The 23,481-nt window shown below is 39.5% G+C and overlaps 1 protein-coding gene across 1 annotated transcript in view; it reads right to left on the bottom strand.

Moving 5' to 3' along the window:
- The window catches only part of LOC128644649 (zinc finger protein GLI2-like), a gene marked incomplete at its 3' end in the record, with an annotated part of 212,056 nt that overhangs the window by 103,577 nt on the left and 84,998 nt on the right, over positions 1-23,481 (bottom strand).

Consider the following 23,481-nt stretch of genomic DNA (forward strand, 5'->3'; position numbering starts at 1 on the left):
GTTACTACTTCCTATTTCCACCATAAAAAATAATTTCTCCATTTCTAATCAGCTACAACACAGATTTTTTGTTTCCTTTTTATTAGTGTTATTTAGTCTGACCCTGTTACTTAGGCCCAGCAAAAAACATGTCATGGTCTGCTCCCCGTGTATGCATTTACTGTTGGGTTAATCACCCTTTCCGCAATTCAGTAAAGCAATACATTTCAATGTTTCCTCCGGCCATAATATAGTTAACATTATGCAGGCTGGGAAACAGAGACCTTCGTTATTAACTTCCAATCATTTGTCTCTTTAGAGTCCTCAGTCCAAAGCTCCATTGTTTATAAACTGGGGGATTTCGCAGAGTTTCAATACAATGTCTCCATTATACCAATGGACAGTGCTGAATTAACAGGGTCACTAGTTCCTGAAATCTGACCTTCTCGGGAATCTTGGGTCCTCTCTAGAGAAAGGACTAATGAAAGTCTGATGAATAATCAGAGTAGATAGCTAAAACAGATCATCAACTTTAGACAGTACAACAAACAGCTTGCTTTATTAAGATTGACTATATTTAGGATATACCACTAGTCTTCTTGATCCAGAACAAACAAGGTGTCAACAACATTAATGTTATGAAAGAAACTCTAACACAGATTAATAAAGCCCTCTAATATATCAGATATGCATTTAAAGAAAAAATACATCTCGGTCATTTCGAACCCAAAATGATTCCTCCAGCTCACAAAATATTTGTTAAGATGTTATTTTCAGTAGGAGCATACAATAATTCCTTCCTGTATTTGAATAAAGACAATTATTCTAGATCATTGCTTAGAGTCCCACTAACATGCCAAATTTACCAGATCTCTTTACCTGAGCACTGGTACTAAGGGGTCTAGCCCAAACCCTGAAAAACGGACCCAGACCATTATATCTCCTACATCAATCTGTACAGTAGGATTCTGGTAGGTAGCATTCTCTTGGCATTCACCACATCCATATTCTACCATCAGACTGCCAGATAGTGAAGCGTAACTCATTACTCCAGAGTTCACATTTCTACTGCTCCATAGACCGGTGGCAGTGTGATCTACTTTACTCCAGCTGACGACTGTCATTTTGCATGCTGATGTGAGGCTTGTGTCAGCTGCTCAACCATGGAAACCTATTTCATGAAGCTTTTGACACACAGTTCTTGTGCTGTTGCTTCTAGAGGTAGTTTGGAACTCTGTATTGAATAATGCAACAGATAGGTGATTTTAAAAACTATGTGCTTCATAAGTTTGCGTGGTCTGGGCTGTTACTGCTCCTAGACACTGCTTCTTCACAATAATAGCACTTATAGTTGACCAGGCATATCTAGTAAGGCAAAAATTATACAAATTGACTTGTGGCAAAGGTGGAATCTTATGACAGTGCCATATGTAGCTGTTCAGTACAACCCACTGTACTGCTGACATTTGTAGGGTTGTCTACTTTTGCCCGTATAATGTGTATGTTTGTGTGTGTGTATATATATATATATATATCATTTATTATTATTTTTTTTAATACTTTTCTATACATGGGAGTATTTTTATTAAGATCAATGCAAGAAGATTGCCTTCTCTAAAATGCTAAAATGTACCTGTAGGAATATTCCAGGGATACATTCTCTGCTCTACATTATGACCCCCCCTAATCACAAGCTAGTTACCAGCAGTGCATTGAGCTGATCTATCTAAGAATGCTTTCCAACAAAATATACTAAAAGAACAAGATACATGCGATACTTCTATCTGAACCAATAAAACTTAACTTTAACATTTGTGTCGCTTTAAAAATGAGCACTTAAGGAGTATGAAACATACTAATACTGTTATTACTGTTATTACTAATACCCTCTGGTATACAATATCATTATTAGAATGTAAAGCGCAAAAGACAACACATTAGGTGTCTATATCTCTAGCTTTACAATATGACACTTTGCACAAAATACCACTCTTACTATATAAAAGTACATCCCTGCTTGTATAGCTGGCATGAAGCCTATAAGATAATTTACTAAAAACATTTAGTGTAGGATTAAATGAGAATCCCACGCACTACAACAGACTTTCTCCAGTGTTTGGTTGACATAAAAACAACCCACATCTTACGAGTTTCTGAGCTCTCTTCAAGCAGGGTGTGCTCAGGCAGCAATGGAAGTCTGATCCCTGGTGCGGGGAAACTGAGGCAGATGGATAGGCAGATAGGCCACAAAAAAATAAAATAAAATACGAGAGAGAGAAAATATTCAGTTGTACAAAAATGAAGACTAAAAACTGCATTAAAAAAATCAGAGAAAGCTGAAGCTGAGAGAAAGTGTTGGGAGGTGAAGTCAAATGTTCTTTAACCCACAACCAGGAATAGAAAGTTACATTGAAGGTTTCTAAAACTTTAATTCTATGTAATTTGGTTGTTTTTACACTAAAATAAGAGCAGGCTAGTGCATTTTTCCATACTTATCCCAGTGCCGTTATAAAACAATCCTGTAATTTGACATAGGATGGATGAAACCTTGCTGGGAATTCTCTCTGCAGCCACTTCTGCAGAAAGCAACTGCCAAAACAAGAGCTGGTGACAAACAAGGGACAGAATTACACCAACATCGTTCATGAAGTGAATACAATCATCTACTCAGACATTCAAGCTCATTAATAACCAGACGTCGACATAGAGAGTGCAGTCTGAAAAACACAGTCTTCATGTCACTTCTAATGTAGATAGCCCAGCATCAAAATTATATCAGGGGACTCAACACTTAATGCAACGCATCAGAAATAATCGGACATGGGAATTAACTTTATGTGAAGCACATGTGATTAAGATGTGTAAGTTGTAGTTACTTAAAGGGACAGTCTACTTGAAAATGTTTATTGCTTAAAAAGATAGATAATCCCTTTATTACCCATTCTCCAGTTTTGCAAAACCAATGCTGTTACATTAATACACTTTTTACCTCTGTGATGACCTTGTATCTAAGCCTCTGCAGACTTCCCCCTTATTTCAGTTCTTTTGACAGACTTGCATTTTAGCCAATCAGTGCTGACTCTTATATAACTTGACGGGAGTAAGCACAAGATAAGAGGGCTCAGAAATTAGCATAGGAGTCTACCTAGGTTTCAACAAAGAATACCAAGAGAAAAAAGCAAATTTGATGATAAAAGTAAATTGGAAAGTTGTTTAAAATTGCATCCCAATTTGAATCATGAAAGCTTAATTTTGACTAACCTGTCCCTTTAAGTCACTTCTTGCGGGTGCAGTAGGCAAAAAGTTGAGTTTTGTAGAAATGTTCTGTACACCTGTGTTTAATCAGCTCCCAATACTGTGTCCTATGATAATTATCCTATTGACAAACTTATTGGTCCATACATTGTACATCTCATTGAAAATGTAATGTAAAACTGAAACACTCACAATGTTGGAAGCGTAATGTAATAAATAGAATTTTGTAGGTCACACTGGTTAAAGGCAGTGTTAGGCCACTGGCAACAAAAGGCTGCAATGAGTTTTACATTTAACTGGTGCAAAGGTGCGTGTATTAATTCAGTTGTGTACAAAGAACACATGCTTTGTTCTTTTAATACCATGCTTTATTTATAAAGCACCATAATATTCACAGGGCTGTGCAAGGATATAATAAATACACCAGGAGAACAAAAATATATAAAAAAAAATATACTGACAACATTTATATATTCAAAAGGAATCAAGGGTCATTTCAACTTCAAGCACTTGATTGCGTGAGGCAAATCTCCTCTGGGAGACACTGGAACAGAGATAGCTTCAGACTGGGTAAGACTCAGTATCGCTAGCCCAGTCTCTTAACCAGCCAGATAAACATGGACAGTCTCTGCTTCCCAGACAAAATAAACAGAGCAGAGATCAACTAGCGGCCCAGCAGAGTCAAACTGGGAACCGTCGCTAAAGTCACAGCCCTTATAAACTGGTACACAGCTGGAAGCCTTCTCACTCAGCCCAACCATTCAACCCGTGAGGTTGTGTTTTTGTTTGCAACAGAATTGTTATTTTATCAGAGCAAAGACTCCTATTTCAGTACTTTTTATATATATTGTTTAGTTATACTATGATGCATTTTTGTTTATATTTACACTAAAGAAAACAAAAAGGAAATATCTTTCAATGCATTATTTTTATTGCCAAATGTGGTAAAAAGGAAGGACTTTTTTTTTTTAAAGAGTTAAAGATTATATTAAACATCTTTTCTTTAAAATGAGCCTTGCTTTTGTGTGAAAATTGCACTTGTCCTACACTCCCTAGAGAGCAAGGTCAGGGGCGCGATCCGATATCGATCGCAGTTTGCGGCGCAAGCGAGGGAACCGGCGTCGCCCGCAGTTTCAGCTCGCAACTCGAGCCATCCCATATATGTCGCCGTCAGATGCTAACGTGCCGTAAGTCTCACAAACCAGCGATGTCCAGAAATCTGCGTAAGTACAAATTTCTGGCGTCGCCAGTGACTTGCGCCACGTTAGAATCTGCCGGCGCCTATAAAACCTGACTAAAGTCTAAAACACCCGCACTGTCTAACACGCCTCCCTAACATAGCCCGCACTGTCTAACACGCCTCCCTAACATAGCCCGCACTGTCTAACCCTCTATCCGCTATCCCCCCTCACTAGCCTAACAATAAAAAAGCTATTAACCCCTAAACCGCCGCTCCTTTACCCCGCCGCAACCTAATAAAGTTATTAACCCCTAAACCGCCGCTTCCGTACCCCGCCGCCAGCTATATTATATCTATAACCCCCTAAAGTGAGCCCTTAACACCGCCGCCATCTATATTAAAATTATTAACCCCTAATCTAAGCCCCTTACACCGCCGCCATCTCTATAAAAATTATTAACCCCTAATTTAATCTACCTACCCTGCCGCCAGCTATATTATCTATATTAACCCTAAGTATATTATAGTTAATATAGGTATTACATTATATATATTAACTATATTAACCCTAATTATATTAGGGTTAATATAGTTAATATAGTTACTATAGTATTTATATTAACTATATTAACTCTATCTAACCCTAACTAAATTTATATTAAATTAATCTAATTCATTTATAAACTAAAATATTCCTATTTAAATCTAAATACTTACCTATAAAATAAACCATAAGATAGCTACAATATAATTAATAATTACATTGTAGCTATGTTAGGGTTAATAACAGAATTTATGTTTACCTGATAAATTACTTTCTCCAACGGTGTGTCCGGTCCACGGCGTCATCCTTACTTGTGGGATATTCTCTTCCCCAACAGGAAATGGCAAAGAGCCCAGCAAAGCTGGTCACATGATCCCTCCTAGGCTCCGCCTACCCCAGTCATTCGACCGACGTTAAGGAGGAATATTTGCATAGGAGAAACCATATGGTACCGTGGTGACTGTAGTTAAAGAAAATAAATTATCAGACCTGATTAAAAAAACCAGGGCGGGCCGTGGACCGGACACACCGTTGGAGAAAGTAATTTATCAGGTAAACATAAATTCTGTTTTCTCCAACATAGGTGTGTCCGGTCCACGGCGTCATCCTTACTTGTGGGAACCAATACCAAAGCTTTAGGACACGGATGAAGGGAGGGAGCAAATCAGGTCACCTAAATGGAAGGCACCACGGCTTGCAAAACCTTTCTCCCAAAAATAGCCTCAGAAGAAGCAAAAGTATCAAACTTGTAAAATTTGGTAAAAGTGTGCAGTGAAGACCAAGTCGCTGCCCTACATATCTGATCAACAGAAGCCTCGTTCTTGAAGGCCCATGTGGAAGCCACAGCCCTAGTGGAATGAGCCGTGATTCTTTCGGGAGGCTGCCGTCCGGCAGTCTCGTAAGCCAATCTGATGATGCTTTTAATCCAAAAAGAGAGAGAGGTAGAAGTTGCTTTTTGACCTCTCCTTTTACCGGAATAAACAACAAACAAGGAAGATGTTTGTCTAAAATCCTTTGTAGCGTCTAAATAGAACTTTAGAGCGCGAACAACATCCAAATTGTGCAACAAACGTTCCTTCTTTGAAACTGGTTTCGGACACAGAGAAGGTACGATAATCTCCTGGTTAATGTTTTTGTTAGAAACAACTTTTGGAAGAAAACCAGGTTTAGTACGTAAAACCACCTTATCTGCATGGAACACCAGATAAGGAGGAGAACACTGCAGAGCAGATAATTCTGAAACTCTTCTAGCAGAAGAAATTGCAACTAAAAACAAAACTTTCCAAGATAATAACTTAATATCAACGGAATGTAAGGGTTCAAACGGAACCCCCTGAAGAACTGAAAGAACTAAATTGAGACTCCAAGGAGGAGTCAAAGGTTTGTAAACAGGCTTAATTCTAACCAGAGCCTGAACAAAGGCTTGAACATCTGGCACAGCGGCCAGCTTTTTGTGAAGTAACACAGACAAGGCAGAAATCTGTCCCTTCAGGGAACTTGCAGATAATCCTTTTTCCAATCCTTCTTGAAGGAAGGATAGAATCCTAGGAATCTTAACCTTGTCCCAAGGGAATCCTTTAGATTCACACCAACAGATATATTTTTTCCAAATTTTGTGGTAAATCTTTCTAGTTACAGGCTTTCTGGCCTGAACAAGAGTATCGATAACAGAATCTGAGAACCCTCGCTTCGATAAGATCAAGCGTTCAATCTCCACCACCCGCTTGGGTATAGGAAAAGCTTCTGGAAGCCCCGGCACCTCTAGGAACTTGTCCATTTTACATAGTTTCTCTGGGATGACCAACTTGTCACAATCATCCAGAGTGGATAATACCTCCTTAAGCAGAATGCGGAGATGTTCCAACTTAAATTTAAATGCAATCACATCAGGTTCAGCTTGTTGAGAAATGTTCCCTGAATCAGTAATTTCTCCCTCAGACAAAACCTCCCTGGCCCCATCAGACTGGGTTAGGGGCCCTTCAGAAATATTATTATCAGCGTCGTCATGCTCTTCAGTATCTAAAACAGAGCAGTCGCGCTTACGCTGATAAGGGTTCATTTTGGCTAAAATGTTTTTGACAGAATTATCCATTACAGCCGTTAATTGTTGCATAGTAAGGAGTATTGGCGCGCTAGATGTACTAGGGGCCTCCTGAGTGGGCAAGACTCGTGTAGACGAAGGAGGGAATGATGCAGTACCATGCTTACTCCCCTCACTTGAGGAATCATCTTGGGCATCATTGTCATTGTCACATAAATCACATTTATTTAAATGAATAGGAATTCTGGCTTCCCCACATTCAGAACACAGTCTATCTGGTAGTTCAGACATGTTAAACAGGCATAAACTTGATAACAAAGTACAAAAAACGTTTTAAAATAAAACCGTTACTGTCACTTTAAATTTTAAACTGAACACACTTTATTACTGCAATTGCGAAAAAACATGAAGGAATTGTTCAAAATTCACCAAATTTTCACCACAGTGTCTTAAAGCCTTAAAAGTATTGCACACCAAATTTGGAAGCTTTAACCCTTAAAATAACGGAACCGGAGCCGTTTTGAACTTTAACCCCTTTACAGTCCCTGGTATCTGCTTTGCTGAGACCCAACCAAGCCCCAAGGGGAATACGATACCAAATGACGCCTTCAGAAAGTCTTTTCTAAGTATCAGAGCTCCTCTCACATGCGACTGCATGCCATGCCTCTCAAAAACAAGTGCGCAACACCGGCGCGAAAATGAGGCTCTGCCTATGCTTTGGGAAAGCCCCTAAAGAATAAGGTGTCTAAAACAGTGCCTGCCGATATTATTATATCAAAATACCCAGATAAAATGATTCCTCAAGGCTAAATATGTGTTAATAATGAATCGATTTAGCCCAGAAAAAGTCTACAGTCTTAATAAGCCCTTTTTGAAGCCCTTATTTACGATCGTAATAAACATGGCTTACCGGATCCCATAGGGAAAATGACAGCTTCCAGCATTACATCGTCTTGTTAGAATGTGTCATACCTCAAGCAGCAAGAGACTGCTCACTGGAACAGCCAATAGAATGCGAGCTCAATCTGATTGGCTGATTGGATCAGCCAATCGGATTGAACTTGAATCTGATTGGCTGATTCAATCAGCCAATCAGATTTTTTTAACTTAATTCCGATTGGCTGATAGAATCCTATCAGCCAATCGGAATTCGGCGGACGCCATCTTGGATGACGTCATTTAAAGGTACATCATTCCAAGTTCAGCAGTCGGCCGGGATGGATGCTCCGCGGCGGCGGAGCGAAGAAAGAAGATTGAAGATGCCGCCGGAAGAATGAAGACTTTGCTGCCGCTTGGAGGAAGACGTCGCCGGAGGAAGAATTCTTCTTTGCCGCTTGGAGGAAGACATCGCCGGAGGAAGAATTCTTCTTTGCCGCTTGGAGGAAGACATCGCCCGGATCGGATCAGGAGTTCGGCCCGGTGTGGTGAAGACAAGGTAGGGAGATCTTCAGGGGGGTAGTGTTAGGCTTTTTTAAGGGGGGTTTGGGTGGGTTTAGAATAGGGGTATGTGGGTGGTGGGTTGTAATGGGGGGGGGGGTATTGTATTTCTTGTATGCAAAAGAGCTGAATTCTTTGGGGCATGCCCCACAAAAGGCCCTTTTAAGGGCTGGTAAGGTAAAGAGCTTTGAAATTTGTTGAATTTAGAATAGGGCAGGGAATTTTTTTTATTTTGGGGGTTTATTATTTTATTAGGGGGCTTAGAATAGGTGTAATTAGCTTAAATATCTTGTAATCTTTTTTTTATTTTTTGTAATTTAGTGTTTGTTTTTTTTTGTAATTTAGTTTAGTTAATTTAATTGTATTTTTAGATAGATGTTAGTAGTTTATTAAATTTATTGATAGTGTAGGTGTATTTGTAACTTAGGTTAGGATTTATTTTACAGGTAATTGGGTAATTATTTTAACTAGGTAGATATTAAATAGTTAATAACTATTTAATAGCTATTATACCTAGTTAAAATAATTAACAATTTACCTGTAAAATAAATATTAACCCTAACATAGCTACAATGTAATTATTAATTATATTGTAGCTATCTTATGGTTTATTTTATAGGTAAGTATTTAGATTTAAATAGGAATATTTTAGTTTATAAATGAATTAGATTAATTTAATATAAATTTAGTTAGGGTTAGATAGAGTTAATATAGTTAATATAAATACTATAGTAACTATATTAACTATATTAACCCTAATATAATTAGGGTTAATATAGTTAATATATATAATGTAATACCTATATTAACTATAATATACTTAGGGTTAATATAGATAATATAGCTGGCGGCGGGGGTAGGTAGATTAAATTAGGGGTTAATCATTTTAATAGAGATGGCGGCGGTGTAAGGGGCTTACATTAGGGGTTAATCATTTTTATATAGGTGGCGGCGGTGTAAGGGGTCAGATTAGGGGATAGATAAGGTAGATGGCGGCGGTTTTAGAGGCTCACAGTAGGGGGTTAGTTTATGTAGATGGCGGTGGGGTCCGGGAGCGGCGGTTTAGGGGGTAATAACTTTATTAGGGATTTCGGGGGGGGGGGGGGGATCGCGGTTGACAGGTAGATAGACATTGCGCATGCGTTAGGTGTTAGGTTTATTTTAGCAGATCGCGGTTGACAGGGAGATAGACATTGCGCATGCGTTAGGTGTTAGGTTTATTTTCTAGTTAGTTTAGGGAGTTACGGGGCTCCAATAGTCAGCGTAAGGCTTCTTACGGCTGCTTTTTGTGGCGAGGTGAAAATGGAGTAAGTTTTCTCCATTTTCGCCACGTAAGTCCTTACGCTGCATATTGGATACCAAACTGCGCGGGTTTGGTATACCTGCCTATGGCCCAAAAAACTGCGGGCGACGGCAGAAATATACGCGCGTAACTTCTAGGTTACGCCGTATATGTGATACCAAATCCGCGCAAATATTGGCGTCGCCGGCTTTTGCGGGCGACGCTTTATATCGGATCGACCCCCTGTAACCTAGGTTTTCTGACAAATGCTGCAAATTGCCTACAACTGCTATGTGATTGCTTAGAGCAGTGGATATACTTGTTTACAGTTTGCCCTAAACTGGCCACAATTAAAAGAGTAGATGAAATATAATTAAATATATTAAATAGTTTTGCAATTCATTAAAGTGACATTTATTTTGTTGATAAACACTTTGCATATATGATTTTTTTTTTTAAAGGACATAAAAGTGAAAGAAAAGAAAAGAAAATGTTCATTTATGTTAGAATATTTAATTATTCCACTGTTGCTTGCATATGTGTTTAACCCCTGCAAGTGGATAAATACATAGTTAAAGTCAGCTCTAGAGCATCTATGCACTACTAAGAGCTAGCTGAACACATCTGGTGAGTCAATGAGGCATATGTGCATAACCACCAATCAACAATATCAATTTGATAATGGGCACAAATTAAAAAGTTAATTCTGAATTATGAAGGTTTCAGGCCCGCCAGAAACAGCAGTTATGAAGCAGCGGTCTAAAGACCGCTGCTTCATAACTTGTCCGCTGCCTCCGAGGCTGCGGTCTTCAATCCGCCTGCTAGCGGTGATTGGCCGAGAATATGCAGGGGGTGGCATTGCACAAGCAGCTCTGGTGAACTGCTTGTGCAATGATAAATACCGACAGCGTACAGCGTATCATGTCGGACAGACATTGGTAAATCTACCCCTTAGTCTTGACTTTCAAATCTATTTAAATGTCCATTTAACAGCTTTAACAATAAGTTGCAGTAAACGCTGGTAGCATAGGAGAAATGCATGTCATGGCAAATATGCAGCTAAATGACCTCTCTAATTTACTTGTTTTACTACCCATTAGTAATTCTAAATCAAAGCAGCTAAGAATTTCCTGCTGAGAATGGTCATGTGAGCATTGGAATGATGTGTCACTTTTCAAATTCACTAAACTCATCAAGTCTTCATAACTTATTTATTAAATACATGTGCATTCATGTAAGCGCACTTTAGCGATCCCGGGTTAGCATGTACTGTTCTAAGCCAGAGCTTTTAAACAGTTGTCAGTGATGCTATCTGGATCAGAAGTGCCAATTATCATAATCATCATTATTTACAACAATAATAAAAAAAAACACATCTCACCTATACATCAGAGAAACAGCAGCATTTTTATTGAATTTACAGAAAAAAAGTGGAAGGTGAAATCCATAAAGTCTTGCATTTATTTTACCTTTTCAATTATAGTAATTCCATAGATAGCATTATCTTATCTCATACCCAAGATGAACACCACATATACAGACCAAGTGCCAATCTTGTTACTACCAAACATTTCAAAAGGTCTGCAAGGAACACCAGGAACTGCTTTGACCACAAATTATATGTGGAACTTTATTTCCTAAAAAAATATATGAAAACATTGCAGTATAACAGAATGGGTGAAAAATACACTGGGCATCGGACCTTACTCTCTGCTGCTGCAGTGATGTGGTTCTTACCCTACCAGAGGTAAGTAAATAACAGGCAAGCTTGGGAGGGTTGAAGACTTAGAAAACTAGTTCAGAACAAGCATGAGAAATAGGCATAGCAAAGTCTGCAGCACCTAATTTACAGTAAATTAGAGATTCTAACAATAACTTATTTGTGCTTATAATAAATATGTGAAAAGAGACAAATTACCACAGTGAACGTGCATTTTGTTCCACACAGTAGCTGTTACTCAAGGGACAGGCTCCCGGGCCTCTTATAGTAAATCCTTTGTGTCATTATGATGGACAACCTGCGCCAATGGCATTAAAAAGATTTAGATAGGCAATATTGTCCCGAAAACAAAAGCAACGGTTTGTGAGATGGCAGATCCCTGCCAATGGCTCCTGGCAAAGACAAAAAATGCTAGAATTGAAAAAGTACAAAAAATATGACTATTGCGACAAACATATAAAAACTAATAATTGTGCATCAACCTGACAAATTTGGTTTTCAGACATTATACTCCTGATTTAAATATAAGGGCGTTTGCAGTAAAATTCCTTGAATCAATTGCTCTGCAGAATAGTTAACCCATTCCATGACCCAAGTATGACATTACACTTGGCAGAGTTATAAAACCATAACACATATTCACAAATGGCTTAAATACCAATGTTAGCCTATTGTGATAAATACCTAATTACCTAAGATTTGCAGAGCTTTAGTGAATTGGCTTTTAAGGATAAATAATAATGGGAGGAATGTTTGTCTCTAAAGAAATCTTAGTGCATCTAGCCACTTATGTATTATGGGGACAATGTCTAAGACTGACATTGACTGTGCTGAATACTGTTCATCTGTAATTTAGCTCTCTTACCGTTTCTTGGCACTCAAACACAGATAACACTCATAAAAGATCCTTAATCTCTCAGATAACGAGCTGTATCCAAATTATTCACCGCAGCCAATACTACTCTTCTGATTAATGATGGTTTGTTACAGGCTGGAGGAAGCAGATGAAGAATGATTGCAATAAATTGAGATACATTGCCACCTACATACCAAATACTGGAGGATGCAGAATCTGTATTATAAAGCGTCCTGTGCACACACTGTTGTATGGCATTCCGATTTGTATCACAACACAACAGTAAAGCTCTGTGTTAAAATTTCCCATTAGGACACTTTCGGTTCACAAATACTTCTCCATGTTAAATTGGCAAAACTTACTTTTGGAATATTCCTAAATCTTTGATTTTACCAATTAGATCATGATTCCATTATAGCTAGTTGGAACTCATTACCTATTTTTCACTCTTCAGAAAGCAGTTGTCATCTGTCATGCATATGAAACAACAGTTATCAAATAGATAATACATTTTGTCTTGCATGACAAATGAATAAGTTAAGCTGTTTCAACTGATAATAAAGCTAATAGGAACCGCTTGCTACAATCCTGGGCTTTGTTAAATGGGGCCCTAAGTGCTCAGTTATACTTCAGCTACTGTCAGCTGCATGTTAAAAAAAAAAAGCAACAGCAGCCAATCAGCTTCATCAGTGCTGATGTCACACTTTGCTTTAGTGTGATCTCATGAAATGTAACTTAAATCTTGTGAGAGTTGATAGTAAACTTCATTAAAGAGTATGGAAATAACATGAATGTGCATGCACATGCCAGATGCACGCTCACTTGCAAGGCCCGGGACCAGGGCTGGTGCTAAGATTCTTTGCTACACAGGCAAAGACACATTTGCCCCCCCCCCCCCCCCAATAAATGATATACCCTGCCCTTACTGCTTCTTAACAAAACTATTTTATCTATAATGATAGAGAAAATAGATTTCTGTTATCAAATCAAATTATTGACCGTTTTATTATAGCTTTCATAGCTACAATGGTTAATTTCTGCATGACATAATGTACCAAAGTGTTGGCTCGGCACAACATAGCAAATCAGTGATGGTTCTGTATAATGAATTTAAACAGTGGTGACAATTTATAAAAACACACAAACCTGGAGGCAGGATGACCTCTTTACTTTTTCACTATTATACCAAATGAATTACAGCACATTCGCCCATCCCTATTGCTTAGTTTGTCTCTATTGTAGCACTGGTCCTGACAGGGATTAGCACCCTGATTGACAGCTTAAAGTGCCATTACAATGAAATGAGGATACTGAGGAAAGTTTGACATAAACTATCTCCCTTTTTGTTTCATAGATGCGTTCAGGTAATATTTTCTAGTCTATCTAGTCAGCTTTTTACAGCTATGCTGCATCCCTTCCAAGTGCTTGAACATTTGGGTATCATGTCCCTTTAAAGGCTAATTGGTTTAGAGAAATGTAATTGTTTTTTAAAGAAAAAGTAAACAATTTGAGATTGTAATATAAAATGTTTCATTATATAAAAAAGCAAAACCTTTGCAACATATTTTCCTTTTTTTATTATGTCCCCTTTTTCTGTAATTTAAAGGGACACGAATGCAAAAAATGACATGTTCATGGTTTAGTTATAGCTTTAGGAGACTTTAGGTCGTTCTTTGTTAAAAAGCATACTTAGATAGGTTCAAAAGCCGAAATGCAAACGTCCAAACTCTCCCACATCGTGCAGGATTTCCACCTATCTGAAGCCTGTTAGAGTCTCATTTTAAAAGGAATGCCTGGGACCACAATTCTGCAATTTGTAAATGCATACCACAACCTTCATAAACCTAACCTTGTCATATATTTACTACTTATTAGCCTCAGCAGGGTTGCCTGATGAACTGAAAAATAAAAACAAGTTTTGCTACCAAAATAACAGTTGCTAGCTGTGTCTACTCTAGTAACAAGCCTGTTTTTATGTCTCTAAATAAAAAAAGGAGTTGGTGGAGTAAGGCTATTTAAAAACAATTTCAGCAACCAAGGTGTAAAATTATCTTCCCCCGCTATTATCCAGTTATTAAAAAAAAAAAAAAAAAAAAGAATGGTCATATACACTTTATTTGGGGGGCAATTGGGGGACATTTTTTTAATTAACCAGAGTCTGACCCCTGGTTAATTGCAGATAGTGCATAGTGCTACTGCAATCTCACTATAGCACTAACCATCCACATGTAATGGCAGGTTATTTAACATGTCCCCGTAAATGGTCAAAATTACCCCTTTAAAAGGTGCAAGTTAAATTAGCGCTCCACTAATCTAGCACATAGTATGTTAATTTATTGAAGACTGCATAAAAAATCTTGCAATTGCACGAAATGTACTGTGTTTTTAAAAATAAATTGTGAATATCCATCTGATAATTCAACATAATACATTTTATTTTCTGGCCACTTCTATAACAACAAAAGATTTAAATGCATAGGACGGTAATAGTTTGCACAATAAGTACTAACAACTTCCATATTCAAATCACAAGCTAATTTAGTACTGCAAAACACATTTGCCATCACTACACAGACATCAACATTTTCAAAATTACCATTGTTTTTCTAATTGCTGTTGGAATGTTAATGAACCCAAATAACCTTTCATCTTGTAAAAAAAATAAATAAAAAAAGGATTGGATTCTGTTTCTGAAACACAGGGTAAGAACACTTTACCAAGATCTGCAAAGAATTATCTAACCACAAAAGTCGCTTATTCATCAGTTCCCCAAACATATTATTCAACCAGGGAAGAGTAATTGGATCAGTCTGCAGAAAATACAAACTTTAAACAAACAAATATCAAGTTCAGAAAACGTCAGGAACCAACTATATTATTCTAAGTCTTTAAGACACACTAAGTTAGTATGTGTTTACTACTTTCCTTTTCTGTATTGCTAACAACCATTACCATGCTGGGTGTTGCATTCTGCCCTGCTTTCATACAGTATCATACAGAAAGTAGCATTCTGTCCTGCTTGCATACAGTATCGGACAGAAAGTTGTATTCTGTCCTGCTTGCATACAGTATAAGACAAAGTTTCATTTTGCCCTGCTTGCATACCGTATTAGACAGGCTGTAGCATTCTGCCCTGCTTGCATACAGTATCAGACTGGATGTAGCATTCTGTCCTACTTGTATATAGTATCTGACAGAAAGTAGCATTCTGTCCTGCTTGCATACAGTATAAGACAAAGTATTATTCTGTCCTGCTTGCAAACAGTATCAGACAGGATGTAGCATTCTGCCCTGCTTGCATACAGTATCAGACGGAATGTAGCATTCTGTCCTGCTTGCATACCGTATTAGACAGACTGTAGTATTCTGCCCTGCTTGCATACAGTATCAGACTGGATGTAGCATTCTCTCCTACTTGTATATAGTATCTGACAGAAAGTAGCATTCTGTCCTGCTTGCATACTGTATCAGACAGAAAATAGCATTCTAGGCCTATAACATAGTGCAACACAACAATTGGTTAGATCAGAGCACAAGCTAATTAAAGTGATAGTAAATGTTAGCGTTTTTTAAACGCTAGCCTGAATCTATGGAATACATTTAATGAACCTTAATTAATTGGAAGTGAATATGCGCTAAAACTTAGATTCAGGATAGAGTTTCAAGCGCAAGACGTATGTATAGGTCTAAGCTGCAGGAAGCTCGAGATCCTGAGCTTATGGCATCTGAAATCAGAGCACGATCGGTGTTCTAGTTCCATATGAAAGCAGATGCCAGATTGTTACAGACGGTGACACTGTGTCATCTGCTGGTGCCGACGGAAGGTGTGGGAGGGAATTCAGGAGGCAGGAGGGCAGAGATATGGCCCTACACTACAGAAAAAAGGGAGGGATGGATGAGGAGTAACGCTACAGAAAAAGTGGGGTGGGAGGGTGGAGGATCACTACACTACAAAATTAAAAAAAAGTAAATGAAAGTGTGTTGACCAGTGAGAGATATAAGAGAGCTGTTTGGGAGGGATCAGTGGGTGCGAGGTGTCAGGTGGGAGGCTGATCTCTTCACTAAAGCTAAAATTACCCTTACAAACTACCTGATTAACCCCTTCACTGCCGAGAATAATAGAAGTGTAGTGCACAGCTGCAATTAGAGGCCTTTTAATTTCCAAAAAGCAATGGCAAAGCCATGTATGTCTGCTATTTCTGAACAAAGGGGGTCCCTTAGAAGCTTTTACAATAATTTGTGAAATGATTGCACAAGCGGTATGTATATAATTTCAGTGAGAATCCCAAAGTTTGTTAACGATTTTTTTATATATGATCACATTTGGTGGTGAATTGGTGGCATGAAATACACCAAAATGGGCCTAGATCACTGGTTTTCAAACCTGTCCTCAGGCCTTCCCAACAGTCTAGGTTTTCTGGATTACCTTGGATGAGAGCAGGTAAAATAACCATGTTTACTAATCCGCTAATTGTTTCACCTGTGCCCTTGTTCAGATAACTTAAAAATTTGGCCTGTTGGGGAGGCCCGAGGAAAGGTTTGAAAACCAGTGGCCTAGATCAATACCTTGGGTTGTCTACTTAAAAAAATATATTTATATATATAGTTTTGACAGGTAAATAAAAAAGGCTGTTTCTGTTTAAATGGAGTGATAGCAAATGGATTGATAGCAAAAATGCAAAACAATCTCTGGTATTTTTAGTAAGTTCTTCTCTGAGAGTCCTGGTGGTGAAGAGGTTAAGGAGTAAGTAGTGTGAGCCTCATTACTGTGCACCAATATGTGGATGTTGACTCTGAAAACTGGTGAATAATCTGTTCCCAGTAAGTTGTGCTCAAAAACATAAATTATGCTTACCTGATAATTTCATTTCCATCTGTATGAGGAGAGTTTACGGCTTCATTCATTACTTGTGGGAATACAGAACCTGGCCACCAGGATGAGGGAAAGACACCCCAGCCAAAGGCTTAAATTCCTCCCCCAATCCCCATCATCCCCCAGTCATTCTCCTGTGGGAACAAGGAACAGTAGGAGAAATATCAGGGTATAAATGGTGCCAAAAGAAAACAAAATAAATTTCGGTCCGCCTAACGGAGAACCGGACAGGGGACAGGGACTCTCCTCATACAGATGGAAATTAAATTATCAGGTAAGCATAATTTATGTTTTCCATCTTTATATGAGGAGAGTCCACGGCTTCATTCATTACTTGTGGGAAACAAATACCCAAGTTCTAGAGAACACTAAATGAAAAAAAAAAAGAACGGGGGGGGGGGGGGGCAAAAGAGAGGCGGACCCTATTCTGAGAGCACCACAGCCTGCAAAACCGTTCTCCCAAAAGCTGCTTCCGCCAAAGCAAAAACACAGAATTTGAAAAAGTATGTAAGGAGGAGCAGGTAGCCAGCCGCCTTACAAATCTGCTCCATAGAGGCCTCATTCTTGAAGGCCCAAGAAGAAGCCACAGCTCTAGTTGAGTGAGCCGTAATCCTCTGAGGAGGCTTATGTCCCGCTGTCTCATAAGCCAAGTGAATCATGCTCCTCCGCCAAAAAGATAGGGAAGTAGAAGAAGTCTTCTGCCCCTTGCGCTTCCCCAAATAGACAACAAACAATGCTGAAGTCTGTCTAAAATCCTTCGTAGCCTGAAGATAGAACTTCAAAGCTCGAACCACATCCAAATTATGAAGTAACCATTCCTTCGAAGAAGAAGGATTAGGACACAAGGAAGGAACCACAATCTCCTGTTTGATGTTGCGATCAGAAACAACCTTTAGGGAGAAAACCCAACCCAGTGCGAAGAACAGCCTTAGCAGCATGAAAAACCAGGTAAGGAGGCTCACAATGCAAGGCCGCCATCTCAGAGACTCTGCGCAACGAAGCAATAGCCAGTAGAAAAAGAACCTTCCAGGACAGTAATTTAATGTCAACTGAGTGCATGGGCTCAACCGGAGCCTTCTGCAAAACTTTAAGAACCAAATTTAAATTACAAGGAGGAGCGGAATGTCTGAACACAGGCCTGATTCTGGACAGAGCCTGAACAAACGACTGAATATCAGGAAGCTCAGCGAGCTTCTTGTGTAACACAGAAAGAGCCGAAATCTGTCCCTTTAAGGAACTAGCGGCAAGTCCCTTCTCCAAACCGTCCTGGAGGAAGGAAAGGATCCTGGATACCTTGACCTTATAATTCAAGAGAATAAAGGGAGAGGAAAGAGGTATATATATGGCACATTTGAATCAAGAGACTTAAAGGGACACTGAACCCAATTTTTTTCTTTTGTGATTCAGATAGAGCATGCAATTTTAATCAACTTTCTAATTTACTCCTATTATCAATTTTTCTTCGTTCTCTTGCTATCTTTATTTGAAAAAGAAAGCATCTAAGCTTTTTTTTTTTTGTTTAGAACTCTGGACAGCACTTTTTTATTGGTGGATAAATGTATCTACCAATCAGCAAGGACAACCCAGGTTGTTCACCAAAAATGGTCCGGCATCTAAACTTACATTCTTGCATTTCAAATAAAGATACCAAGAGAATGAAGAACATTTGATAATAGGAGTAAATTAGAAAGATGCTTAAAATTTCATGCTCTATCTGAATCACGAAATAAAAAAATTGGGTTCAGTGTCCCTTTAATTGTCTGTATGGTAATGGATAGGGAGGACTAATAGGACTGATAAAATTTAACTTTTATTGATTTATATTAAAAAGGGGTGTTAAAAAAAACATGACAAACAAAAACATGTACAACACAAGTAATCGAGTGGATATGGGGTATACTGTAAGTGTACTTTATAAACGTTCCCAAAATCGGCCTCTTCCTTGGTAGAGGTGTATAATCAACTTGTCTTATAATAAGACCCCAAATATCCACTGTGTGTGTAACCAGTTGAAATTATAATTAAATCATCTATAACCATAACATAAGAGAATGAAATTTATAAAATTTGTGTTCAGAGAAAAACACAAAAGTATATCTCATGCAGGCTTCTCCTGTGATATAAAAGATAATTTTTTATCGATCTATAAATGTTGTCTATATAAAGAGAGCAAATATGCAGTATATGTGAAGTCTCACAATGGGGTATCCATTACGAACCCTTAGTAGAGCCGACTAAGTATGGAAACAATAGTAGTATTACTCTCCTATAGTGCTAAAAGATAGCGTGAGCCTATATTCAATTATCTATAGGTATGTCGGTAGCAACTAGGCTATGGCAGTTTTTACCCAAAAAAGAAGACTAGGTGCCAATAAAGGCCAACAAAATTATAGCTATAGCTCTTTTAAACAAATTAAATGCAGGAGAAGCAGTGCGTGCGCCTGCTTCTCCTGCATATAATTTGTTTAAAAGAGCACTATAGGAGAGTAATACTACTATTGTTTCCATACGTAGTCGGCTCTACTAAGGGTTCGTAATGGATACCCCATTGTGAGACTTCACATATACTGCATATTTGCTCTCTTTATATAGACAACATTTATAGATAGATAAAAAATTATCTTTTATATCACAGGAGAAGCCTGCATGATATATACTTTTGTGTTTTTCTCTGAACACAAATTTTATAAATTTCATTCTCTTATGTTTATAGATGATTTAAATATAATTTTGACTGGTTACACACACAGTGGATATTTGGGGTCTTATAAGACAAGTGGATTATACACCTATTCCAAGGAAGAGGCCGATTTTGGGAACGTTTATAAAGTACACTTACAGTATACCCCATATCCACTTGATTACTTGTGTTGTACATGTTTTTGTTTGTCATGTTTTTTAAACACCCCTTTTTAATATAAATCAATAAAAGTTATATTTTATCAGTCCTATTAGTCCTCCCTATCCATTACCATACAGACAATGAAGTCTCTTGATTCATGTGTGCCATATATATATATACCTCTTTCCTCTCCCTTTATTCTCTTGAATTATATATTTTTTAGGTATATAGGCACTGCCTATGCAGGGATACACAGGTTTACCCTCCTAGGATACCTAAGAGACTTTATTCTCTCCCCCCCACCTCTATTCTTAGAGGCCTATTATTAAACTGTACCTTGACCTTATGCCAGGGATACCCACGGGCCTCACACCAGAATAAGTTGGTCCTCCACCCCTTATGATAGATGCGTCTGGTGACCGGCTTCCTGGCTTGAATGAGAGTATCAATCACACTCTCAGAAAAAACCCTCTTGGCTAGGACTAAGCGTTTAATCTCCACGCAGTCAGCCTCAGAGAATCTAGATTTTGATGCACAAAGGGACCCTGTACCAGCAGATCCCTGTGACAGGGTAACCTCCATGGAGGAGACAATGACATCCCCATCAGATCTGCAAACCACATCCTTTGCGGCCACAACGGAGCAATCAAAATAGTCTAAGCTTGCTCCTGTTTGATGTGGGCCACTACTCAAGGAAGAAATGGTAACGGCAGAAATATGTAGACTAGGTTGAACCCCCTAGGCACTGCTAAGGCATCTATCAGTAGCTTGAAGTTGAGTCTGGATGCCATGAGATCTATCTCCGGTGTCCCCCATCTGATGCAAATCTCCGCAAACACCTTGGGGTGAAGAGATCATTCCCCCGGATGAAATGATTGTCTGCTGAGAAAATCCGCTTCCCAGTTGTCCACACCCGGAATGTGGATCGCTGACAATAAACAGTTTTGGGTCTCCACCCATTCCAGAATGCGAAATACTTCCCTCATGGCTAGGGAGCTTCTCGTTCCCGCTTGATGGTCGATTTAAGCCACCGAGGTAATGTTGTCCGACTGGAATCTGATGAACTGGGAAAAACCCATGAGGGGCCAAGTACTCAGAGCGTTGAAGATCGCTCCGAGTTCCAGAATGTTGATCGGAAGAAGTGACTCCTCCCAATTCCACCTGCCCTGTGCCTTCCTGGCACCCCAAACAGCTCCCCATCTTGAGAGGCTCGCGTCCATAGTCACAATCTACCAGGATGGTCTCAAGAAGGATGTCCCCTGGGACAGCCGATCTGGACTGAGCCACCAAGAGAGGGATTCTCTCGCTTGGCCGTCCAGAGAAATCTGTTGGGATAGATCCAAGTGATCGCCATTCCATTGCCTCATCATGCACAACTGAAGAGGTCTGAGATGGAACCTGGCGTATGGAATGACATCTATGCTGGATACCATGAGCCCAATCACCTCCTTACACCGGGCCACAGATGGTCTTGAAGAGGTCTGAAGGGCAAGACAGCTGAAGACACTTTTGCAACGTCTCTGGTCTGTCAGAAATATCTTCATGGATATGGAGTCTATTATCGTTCCCAGGACATCCACTCTGGTACTGGGAACCAGAGAACTCTTTGCTGAGTTTATCTTCCATCCATGAGATCAAAGAAGAAGAGCTCTTGAATTGTCCTCTTCCAGCCGGCAGGACGGAGCCTGAACCAGGATGTTATCCAGATAAGGCGCTACTGCAATACCTGTGGATTTCGGCACCGCGAGCAGAGCTCCCAGAACATTCGTAAAGACTCTTGGAGCAGTAGCCAGACCGAAGGGGAGAGCTACAAACTGGAAGTGCTGGTCCAGAAAAGTGAATCTTAAGAACTTTAAGTGATCCTTGTGAATTGGCACATGAAGGTAAGCGTCCTTCAAGTCTATCGTAGTCATGAACTGTCCCTCTTGAACTAGGGGCAGAATGGACCTTATTGTCTCCATCTTGAACGATGGGACCGACAGAAACTTGTTTAAGCACTTTAGGTCTAGAATCGGTCGAAACATACCCTCCTTTTTTGGGAAAGGTTTGAATAGAACCCTAGACCTCTTTCTGCCAGAGGTACTGGTACAATTACTCCTAGAGAGGAGAGATCCCTCACGTACTTAAGAAAGGCATCTCGCTTCTTTGGTTTTGATGATAGATTTGACAAGAGAAACCTGCCCCTGGGTGGGAAAGATTTGAAACCTATCCTGTAACCCTGGGAAATGACTTCCAGAACCCAAGGATCCTGTACGTTCCTCATCCAAGCCTCTGCAAAAAGAAATAGTCTGCCCCCTAAATGATTCAGGATTGGATCAGGGGCCGCCCCTTCATGCCGACGACTTTGTCTCGGCGGGCTTCTTGTTCTGCTTGGCTTTATTCCAAGACTGAGATGGCTTCCAAGATCCCTTGGACTGCTCGGGCTTCACGGCAGGCTGCTGTCGTTGGGACTTGTCCAAACGAAAGGTACGAAAATTAGGACCCTTAAGCTTATTTTTCTTATCCTGTGGTACAAAGGCACCCTTTCCCCCTTGACCGTGGATATGATAGAGTCCAGGCCTGGACTGAATAGAACCTTACCCTTAAATGGAAGGGAGAGTAATCTAGATTTGGACATCATGTCAGCAGACCACAACTTCAACCACAGAGCCCTCCAGGCCAGAACAGAAAACCCTGATGTCTTGGCATTCAAGCGAATAATCGGCATATTTGCATCACAAATAAATGAATTTACTACCCTCAGGGCCTTAATTCTTTCCTGTATCTCATCGAGGGGAGTTTCCATCTCAATCATATCTGACAGAGAGTCACACCAATAGGTAGAAGCTCCCACAACTGCAGGCTGAAACATTTTTCTTAACAGGCTCTCTAATTTCTTATCCATGGGTTTGTTAAACGACTAACAATCCTCGAGAGGGATAGTGGTGAACTTAGCGAGCGTGGAGATAGTTCCATCCACCTTAGGGACAGACCCCCACAATTCTAGCTGAGAGTTAGGAGTCGGGAACAACTTCTTAAACGAAGAAGGGGAGAAAGAAGATCCAAGTCTCTCCCATTCATTCTTAATAATATTTGCCATCTTAACGGGAACGTAGGAATAGAAGGTTCCTCGGGTAACTTCGGTTCCGGAACCTCTAGAGTAGCTAACACTTTATTTAATAAAAAGCGTAAGTGCTCAATCATAAACCTAAAGTCTGGTTCCTCCACAGCCGGAGGTTTAGAGGCCGCAGATTCCGACCCAGAGAGTCTTCCAAGGTATTGGAGTCTTCCTCATCAGTGGACAATCTAGTTTCAGATACATCCAGCGGAGTAGATGACCCCTGGGAAGGATAGCAATATTTAACCTTTTGCTTGCGCTTAGTAGAGCGAGATAAAGCACTAAAGGCCGCAGACACCGCTGTTCTGGTGGCCACAGTGCCCCTCCCGCAGGAGGATTAGTAGTGCACTCGGGAGCTGCATGTGTAATCAGAGA

This window comes from Bombina bombina, unplaced genomic scaffold (genome assembly GCF_027579735.1).
Source record: "Bombina bombina isolate aBomBom1 unplaced genomic scaffold, aBomBom1.pri scaffold_672, whole genome shotgun sequence".
NCBI lineage: Eukaryota > Metazoa > Chordata > Amphibia > Anura > Bombinatoridae > Bombina > Bombina bombina.